A 6909-nucleotide genomic window follows, 5' to 3' on the forward strand; every position below is an offset into this window, starting at 1 on the left:
CTCGCTCAGCCTATCAGATTGCAGATGGCTAAGGAGGTAGGGAGCGAGATTTCTTTCCAGGATGCGGCCAATGTGTCCAGACGAGTCGAGATAGTTCTAGCTCAGGGCAGCGGTCAGGGGTCTGACAAGAGGCCACATCATTTTAGCAGGTTCAATGGTGCCTCGTCTAGAGGCAGGGATTCTTTTGGTAGAGGCCACCATCCCAGGCTGACATCATTCAGCGCCTTAGGCATCCTACAGAGCTTCAGGGAGTCGTGGTCCATATGTACCTCCTTTAGAGGGCAGCCAGCTCATAGTGCACCGTCAGCTCCTATCAGAGCACCTCCCCTTCAGAGCTATTATCGTGGTCAGCTAGCCCGTCAGGGTCAGTCTCAGTTTCCTCAGCCACAATATTCAGGTGGATGTTTTGAGTGTGGTGAGTATGGTCATATTCGGAGGGCTTGTCCGAGATTAGTGGGTGCTCAATCGCAGCAACAGAGTTCTCGTGTCATGATTCAGGCACCGCCGACCCAGCCAGCTAGAGGTAGGGGTCAGGGAGCCAGAGGTAAAGGTCAGCCCGCTAGAGGTGGCGGTCAGACCATTAGAGGTGGAGGCCAGCCAGCAGGAGACCGTCCTAGAGATATAGTTCAGGGTGGTGGGGCCCAGCCCCGATGTTATGCTATTCCAGCTAGGCCCCGAGGTCGAGGCCTCCGATGGAGTTATCACAGGTACGGTTTCAGTTTGCAGTAGAGATGCTTCAGTTCTGTTTGACCTAGGGTTTGCGTACTCCTATGTGTCATCTTATTTTGCTCCATATTTGGTTGTGCCTCGTGATGCTTTGAGTGTTCTCGTGTATGTGTCCACGCCAGTAGGGGATTCTATTATTGCAGATTGTGTCTATCGCTCGTGTGTGGTTGTTATTGGGGGTCTTGAGACTAGTGTAGGTCTCTTACTTCTTGATATGATCGATTTTGATGTCATTTTGGGGATGGATTGGTTATTTCCTTACCATGCTATATTGGTTTGTCACACCAAGACCGTGACCTTAGCCTTGTCGGGGTTGCCATGATTGGAGTGGAGAGGGACTCCTGGTCATTCTATTAGTACGGTTATTTCGTATGCGAAGGCTCGGCGTATGGTTGAAAAGGGGTGTTTGGCCTATTTGGCCTATGTTCGTGATTCTAGTGTTGAGGTTCCTTCTATGGATTCCGTGCTAGTTGTTCGGGAGTTTCCAGAGGTTTTTCCTGCAGACTTGCCGGGGATGCCACCCGACAGGGATATTGACTTTTGCATTGATTTGGCTCCGGGCGCTCAGCCCATTTTTATTCCTCTGTATTGTATGGCCCCGCCAGAGTTGAAAGAATTGAAGGAGCAGTTGCAAGACATGCTTGATAAGGGCTTTATCATACCTAGTGTCTCGCCCTGGGGTGCGCTGGTGTTGTTTGTTAAAAAGAAGGATGGGTCGATGAGGATGTGTATTGATTATCGGCAGTTGAACAAGGTCACCATCAAGAACAAGTATCCATTGCCGAGGATTGATGATTTGTTTGATCAGCTTCAGGGTGCCAAGGTATTTTCGAAGATTGATTTGAGATCTGGCTACCATCAGTTGAGGATTAGGGCATCCGCTGTCCCTAAGATAGCTTTTCGCACTCGGTATGGGCATTACGAGTTTTTAGTGATGTCATTTGGGTTGACAAATGCCCCAGCATCATTCATGGATTTGATCAACTGAGTGTTCTGGCCTTATTTGGATTCCTTCGTGATTGTATTCATTGATGATATTTTGATCTACTCCCGCAGCCGAGAGGAACACGAGCAGCATCTTCGAGTCGTTCTTCAAACTCTGAGAGACAGTCAGTTGTATGCTAAGTTTTCGAAGTGCGAGTTTTGGTTGAGTTCAGTTGCATTCTTGGTCGATGTCGTATCAGCAGAGGGTATTCAGGTGGATCCGAATAAGATAGAGGCAGTCAAGGACTAGCCTAGACCCACATCAGCTACAGAGATCTAGAGTTTCTTGGGTTTGGCGGGTTACTACCGCTGGTTCGTGGAGGCATTTTCATCTATTGCAGCCCCGATGACCAGGTTGACCCAGAAGGGTGCCCAGTTCAGGTGGTCGGACGAGTGTGAGGCGAGCTTCCAGAAGCTCAAGACAGCTTTGACTACGGCGTCAATGTTGGTGTTGCCCATAGATTCAGGACCATTTACAGTATATTGTGACGCATCTCGTATTGGACTTGGTGCGGTGTTGATGCAGAATGGAAAGGTTATTGCATATGCTTTGCGGCAGTTGAAGATTCACGAGAAGAATTATCCGGTTCATGATTTGGAACTAGCAGCCATTGCGCTGAAGATCTGGAGGCATTATTTATATGCCGTGTCATGTGAGGTGTTCACGGATCATAAGAGTTTGCAGTATTTGTTCAAGCAGAAGGAGCTCAATTTGAGGCAAAGAAGGTTGTTGGAGCTACTAAAGGACTATGATATCACCATCTTGTATCATCCGGGGAAGGCCAATGTTGTTGCTGATGCTTTGAGTAGGAAGTCAGCTAGTATGGGTAGTCTTGCGTATATTCCGGTCAGTGAGAGACCACTTGCTTTGGATGTTTAGGCTTTAGCCAATCAGTTCGTGAGGTTGGATGTTTCTGAGCCCAGCCGTATTCTAGCTTGCACAGTCGCTCGGTCTTCATTATTTGAGCGGATCAGGGATCGGCAGTATGATGATTCTCATTTGCTTGTCCTTAGGGACGCAGTGCGGCACGGTGGTGCCAAACAGGTTATAGTTGGAGATGATGGAGTTTTGAGGATGCAGGGTCGAGTTTGTGTGCCTAATGTGGATGGACTTTGTGAGTTGATTCTAGAGGAGGCCCATAGTTCTCGGTATTGTATTCATCCGGATGCCGCTAAGATGTATCAGGATTTGCGGCAACATTATTGGTGGAGGAGGATGAAGAAGGACATTGTTGCGTATGTAGCTCGGTGTTTGAATTGTCAGCAAGTAAAGTACGAGCATCAGAGACCTGGTGGTTTGCTTCAGCAGATTGAGATTCCTGAGTGGAAGTGGGAGCGTATCACCATGGACTTCGTTGTTGGGCTCCCAGGGACTCAGATGAAGTCCGATGCGGTATGGGTTATTGTTGATAGGCTGACTAAGTCAGCACATTTCATTCCTGTGGCAGTCTCCTATTCTTTAGAGAGGTTAGCTGAGATCTATATCCGGGAGATTGTTCGTCTTCATGGTGTGCCCGTGTCTATCATTTCTGACTAAGGTACGTAGTTTACCTCGCATTTTTGGAGGGCAGTTCAACGTGAGTTGGGAACACGGGTCGAGTTGAGCACAACATTTCATCCTCAGACGGATGGACAGTCCGAGCGTACTATTCAGATTTTGGAGGATATGCTCCGAGCATGTGTTATTGACTTTGGAGGTTTGTGGGATTAGTTCTTGCCATTAGTGGAGTTTGCTTACAACAACAGCTATCAGTCGAGCATTCAGATGGCTCCTTATGAGGCATTTTATGGTAGACAGTGTCGGTCGCCAGTTGGGTGGTTTGAGCTGGGGGAGGCTCGGTTGTTGGGTACAGATTTGGTACAGGATGCCTTGGACAAGGTTAAGATCATTCAGGATAGGCTCCGTACAGCTTAGTCCAGGCAAAAGAGTTACGCCGACCGTAAGGTTCGTGATGTGGCATTCATGGTCGGAGTGTGAATGTTGCTTCAGGTATCGCCCATGAAGGGCGTGATGAGATTTGGAAAGAGGGCCAAGCTAAGCCCTAGGTTCATAGGGCCTTTTGAGATTCTTGATCGAGTGGGAGAGGTGGCTTACAGACTTGCGTTGCCACCGAGTTTATCAGCTGTGCATCCAGTGTTTTATGTGTCCATGCTTCGGAAGTATCACGGCGATCCATCCCACGTGTTAGACTTCAGCACTATCCAGTTGGACAAGGACTTGACCTATGAGGAGAAGCAGGTAGCTATTCTAGACCGGCAGGTTCGTTAGTTGAGATCGAAGAATTTCCCTTCAGTCCGTGTGCAGTGGAGGGGTCAGCCTGTTGAGGCAGCGACCTGGGAGTCTGAGTCCGATATGCGGAGCCGATATCCCCATCTTTTCCCGACTCAGATACTTTTCTATGCCCGTTTGAGGACGAACAGTTGTTTTAGAGGTGGAGAATGTGATGACCAAAGGGTCATCTTTTGTTTTAAAGTCCATTTCCGTATTCTGAGGCCTTGAAAACCTCCTTGTATCCAAGCGTGCGCGGTCCGGACGTGATTCCGGAAAGCTTTTATGTGAATTCTAATAAAGATATAAAATTTGGACTTTAAAATTGATTAAAGTTGACTTCGGTCAACATTTTTGGTAAACCGAGCCGGACCCGTGATTTGACGGTCCCGTAGGGTCCGCAGTAAAATATGGGACTTGGGCGTGTGCCCGGAATCGAATTCTGAGGTCCCTAGCCCGAGAAAAGAATTTTAAAAGAAAATTGTTTGCTGGAAAATATAAAGACTTTTGGAAATGAAATGGTGTGTGTTTTTGATGGTATCGGGCCCGTATTTTGGTTCTGGAGCCCGGTACAGGTTTAATATAATATTTGAGTCATTTCTGTGAAACTTGGTAAGAATCGGAGTTGATTTGGTATAAATGGACCTTTAGTTGAGAAAATAGAAATTTCAATATTCTTGAAGAATTTCATGAATTTGAGGTTAAATTCGTAGTTGTTGATGTTATTTTGGCGATTTGATCGCACAAACAAGTCCGTATAATATTTTTAGACTTGTGTGCATGTTTGGTTTGGAGCCCCGAGGGCTCGGGTGAGTTTTGGATAGGACATGGGCTATTTTGGACTTAGGAAAAATGTGTTGCAGGCATCAGTTCTGGTGTTGGCCTCTGATCTCGCAATTGCGAGACCAGGGTTCGCAATTGCGAAGAAAACAGAGGTGGCAATTGCGAGGCCTTTATCACAAATGCGAAGACGGCTTGGGTCGGCTTAGTTTGCAAATGCGAACAAAACTTCGCAATTCCGAAGAGAGTCTGGGCAGGGGGTGATCGCATTTGCGATCTTTTTGCCGCAATTGCGGAGGTCGGTGTTCACAATTGCGAACATTCCTTCGCAATTGCGAAGGCAGCAGTTGTGTGATGGTTCTCGCATTTCCGATGTTCCTCTGCATTTGCGAGCTTCGCAATTGCGAAGCTCCTGTCGCAAATTCGACATCTGCAGCTGATCAAAATTTCATTTGGACGGGATTTTCACTTCACTTCTCAAATTTTCAAACCCTAAACTCCCATAGGCGATTTTCTTGAAGAGAGTTCTTCCCCAAATCATAGGTAAACGATTTATAACTCATTTTCTTCAATCTATTTCATCTTTTTACATGATTTCATTTCAAAATCTAGGGTTTTACATAGGAAATTGGGTATTTTTGGGTAGAAGTTAGGTTTTTCGAATCTTGGGGATTTGGACCTCAATTTGAGGTCGTATTTCAAAACTAATTGCATATTTGAGTTCGTGGGTGAATGGGTAATCGACTTTTGATTTGAACTTCGAGTTTTGACTAAGCGGGCCCGGGGTCGGGTTTTGACTTTTTGGGAAAAACATTGGAAAATTCATATTCATGCATTATAATTGGTTTAATTAGCATTTATTGATGTATTTGAATTAATTATGGCTATATACGAGTGAATTGGTGATGGAATCGAGAGGTAAAACGGTAGTTGAATGTTTAATTGTCCGTTGGCTTGAGGTACGTGTTTGGTCTAACCTTGACTTGAGGGAATATGAGTTCCAGACTTATGTGCTAAATAAAATATCATGTGTGTGACATATAGGTGTGGTGACGAGTACCTATGCGCCACCAAATTCCATTTTTAGTTTGCTTTCCCTTCCCCGTTTCCTATTATACTATTTCTCGTCCTATTTGCTACCTGCTTAAACTGTTTCCATGCCTTAACTGCTATTTGATCATAAATGTCCCCATGCCTTAATTACTACTTGATCTTAAATGCTTATGTGCCTTAATTGCTACCTGATCACACATGTTCCATACCTAATTACTCATGTTAATTGTTGTTCTCTTCATTGACTTATTTAGTTGTTACATGTTTGTTGTTGATGTTTCCGTTTAGGTATTATTGGTTTCGTAGCTTCATTTTATTATCCCGTTGGTTTATAGTGATTCATTGGTGCCTTATGGTGCACGTTGGCTGGTCTTGCTGATTTGGTTTCATGAGTGAAGTTTATAATCGTAGCGAAATTCCATTGTGTAGTTGAAGTATAAGAGTTGTGGAAATTGTGTTAACTTGTGAAACACCTCGTGTTTATTCCTTGTGATTGGTGTTGATATATACATAATATATATATGTATATATATATATGTATATATATATATTGGGATCGGGTTGCACGCCGCAACATGAGGAATAAGGGAGATTTGTGATTGTCTGGTGGGATCGGGTTGCACGCCGCAACAAGGAGTAATAAGGGAGGACAGATGGGATCGGGTAGCGCGCCGCAACAAGGAGGAATAAGGGAGAATATTGATATTGTTATTGCTTAAAATATTGGTATTGTTGTTGTTTATATGGTGGAATCTGGATGCGCACCACATCAATTATTGTTTGGGCATTTATTTCTGTTGAAATTATTATTGAGGTGCTGAAATTCCCTAAGGATTGGTTATAGCTGAATACTAGTAGATTGGCCGAGTCCTGCGTTCCTTTAATTCAAATTCCGGTTATTTTTCATCCCGTACTTCTTTATCTGCTATTATAAACTGCTGCAGGTTACATATTGTCATGCCCCACCGTAGCCTCGTCACTACTTCGTCGAGGTTAAACTCGGCACTTACCTGTACATGGGGTCGGTTGTACTGATGTTAAACTCTGCACTTCTTGTGCAGATCCCAGTGCTGGACCGTACAGACCGTAGATCGAGG

This window comes from Nicotiana attenuata, chromosome 2 (assembly GCF_001879085.1).
Source record: "Nicotiana attenuata strain UT chromosome 2, NIATTr2, whole genome shotgun sequence".
NCBI lineage: Eukaryota > Viridiplantae > Streptophyta > Magnoliopsida > Solanales > Solanaceae > Nicotiana > Nicotiana attenuata.